The sequence below is a fragment of the Macrotis lagotis genome, chromosome 7 (genome assembly GCF_037893015.1).
Source record: "Macrotis lagotis isolate mMagLag1 chromosome 7, bilby.v1.9.chrom.fasta, whole genome shotgun sequence".
Lineage (NCBI taxonomy): Eukaryota > Metazoa > Chordata > Mammalia > Peramelemorphia > Peramelidae > Macrotis > Macrotis lagotis.
Window position 1 is genome coordinate 81,912,844 of NC_133664.1, and position 3,213 is coordinate 81,916,056.

Here is a 3,213-nt window from a genome sequence, read left to right on the forward strand (position 1 = left end):
AGCAAGGGATGAACTCTAAAGTCTAAGGGCTTTTCCAACTCTGGTTTCATTATCAACCGAGCTTGATCACCATAACAAATAAGCCTCTAGGTCTGACCCAAGCAGATTAGCTGAGTAACCACAGTAGAGAGAGCACAGGAACTAAAGTCAGAAAGTCTTAGGACCCATTTTCTTGAGTTCAAATCTGGTCTCAGATACTTATTAGCTGTGTGACCCACTAGCAAAACACTTAACCCTCTTTGCCTCAGTTTCCTCATCTATAAAATGATCTAGAGAAGAAAATGGCAAACCACTGAACTATTTTTGCCAAGAAAACCCCAAATGGGGCCACAAAGGGCCAGATATAATTGAAAATGACTAAACAATTAATTCAGTCGTTTTCCTTGAAACTGAACCTAGTACATGATCAGCCCTCCTGACACCAACAATTGCCTACTTTCATCTCAAAAATATGTCCCATCAGGGTGGCTAGGTGGCGCAGTGGATAGAGCACTGGCCTTGGAGTCAGCAGTACCTGAGTTCAAATCTGATCTCAGACATTTAATAATTACCTGTATGGCCTTGGGCAAGTCACTTAACCTCATTGCCATGAAGAAGCTAAAAAAAAATGTCTCATCACTTCACTGAAGAAGTCGGGGTACTCCTTTATGCCACCAATTCTTGACAGATCATAAATTATTTCCTCTCCAGGGAAGCCCCCTCCCCAGGCCCCCCTACAACTTTGCATAAACAACAGTCATAACAATGCCTAATTTCTTCCAACAAGGGAAAGGTTAAAAGGAATGAATAGTTGCCTACCCTTGGAAACAAGAAGATCTGGGTCCAAATACTGCCCAACATACTAGATATGTTGGGAAGAGGAAGTCATTTAACTTTTCCATGTCTGTAAAGTAATGAGGGGCTGCCAAGATGCATCATCAAAGAAAAGGGGCTCCCCATAAGAGTGAAATCACAAATCTGTGCCCATACACATAGCCCCACCCCCCCCCCAAAAAAAGGGGAAAAAAGGTCTTTTGTCATAGGGCATGTATGAACAGCTTTGATGTTGCCTAGTTTGAAAGTTGGTAAAGATCAAGATAAGCACATGGGAGTATAGGTGAAGAGAACAAGGTATGTGAGGGAACTATTATTCACAGTCACACATTCAACAGTCCACCTTCTTCAGGTTCCCACCTTGGACAGTCTCTTTCCAAACAGACTAGAAAAGACACAGAAATAATGCTGAACAATTTCTTGTTCCTGCTGACCTTAAGCAAGTCCCATAACCTCCTTGGGCCCCAATTTCCACATCTATAAAATGAAGAGGCTTAGTTCATTTCTGTAACTATGCTCAAATGAGGCATGCCTCATAGGGGAATCGGACTCTATATAGTTCTTTTCTAAGTAGGGCTCCACACACAAACGTTCAAACACTCACTAAATTCTCTCTTGTCTCATTTTCATACCACTCACTGAATAACTTCACTCCGAATGGACTCACATGGAAGTTCTTCTCCATAACAAATCTCAGACCCCCAAGCACAACTCTCCAGCAGCAGGGGCGGGGGGGGGGGGGGGGGGGGGGGGGAGTGATACAGTGCACAGACCACTGGGCTTAGTCAGGAAGACACAAGTTCAAATCTGGCTTCAACCATGACCCAGCTGTGTAACTTTGGATTAACTTAACCCCTGCCTGCCTCAGTTTCTTCAACTGTGAAATGAATAGCATAAAATCATTGAGAGGATCAAATGAAATAATTTTTTTTGGAAAAAGTGCCTATTTCCTTCCCTTCCTTTACCAGCCATTCTCAACTCTTTCCTACAAAAGGCACACAAAAAAATCCATAAAACAACTAAATTCTAGACTTGAGATACTTCTTATTGCTCTTTAAAAAGCCTCAGCAAGGGACAGCTAGGTGGCACAGTGGATAGAGCACCAGTCCTGGAGTCAGGAGTACCTGAGCTCAAATCCGGCCTCAGACTCTTAATAATCATCTAGCTGTGTGGCCTTGAGCAAGCCACTTAACCTCATTGCCTTGCAAAACTAAAAAAAAAAAAAAAAAAAAAAAAGCCTCATCAAACTGAAAGCTATCTTTTCCCTCCCTACCATTATGATACTGAGGTGTTTATGTATATAAGCACAACCCTTTGCATAGCTGTTCTTCTCTTAGCATTTGGACCCCAAAGTTAATCCAGCATATGACAATAGTGAACTGAGAAAAGGGCTCAGAAAGAGGCATTTGGATGCCAGAAACAAAAGTGAACATACTTTCCCTTGTCATTGTTCTTATGGTTTGTTCTTCATTCTCAAAGAAAACCATGACATCAGGGCAGTGATACCATGACATGCAAGTGAATTGTATTTAAGGGGGGTGTAGGGAATGCAAAGTCTCACTTTCTCCTCTGGGGCCATCTGAATCCAGTGCCCAGATATGGATCAGGACAATTGAGGATGGCCCTAGATGCAGTGGGAAATCCTGGTCTTTTAAAGCTAGGTTTTCCCCAGGTCACAGTCTGACTGAAGCACTGTCCAAATAGTCATGAAGATTAGGGAAGAGAGAGATAGAGACAAAAAAAATAAGCAAGAATGACCACTTCCAAAAAAGAAGGAAAAAAGTATTGGGATAAATCTCTTGTTGTTGGCTTGCTTTTGGAGGGTTACACCCTTGCACCCTCATTCGGAAAACCAAGGTCTGTAAAGTATTATGGGATCTGTCCAAAATCAATACAGGAACTTAGCTGCAAAGTCAAGAAAACTCATATTCCATAATCAATTCTATTCAATAGGCATATTGTGTGGCCTAAGCAACAGCCTTGGTGTTGACTAGTTTGAAAGCTAGCCAAGACCAAGATATATGTTAACACATGGAAGGACCGATAAGAAGGACCAGGGCACCACTGTCAGGGAATTATCACTCACTGACCGTCACATTCTCTGAATCAACCACTCCCTTCTTTGGACACCCTCTTTCCAAACAGAATAGAGAAAAAATACAGAAGTAATGATTAATAGATTTTCATTCCTCTGCCCCTGCTGATCTTAAGGAAGTCCCTTAGCCTCCTTGGACCTCAATTTCCTCATCTTTAAAATGAGAATGATTGTAAAAGGCACAAGTAATACAAAAACCAAAACAAACCTAATCCTCTAACATTTTACAGGGACAGTTTTTTTCATTTAATTGGAGAAGTGAGGCCTCCCTAAAACAACTCATGCCAAAAAATATTTCTAAGGAG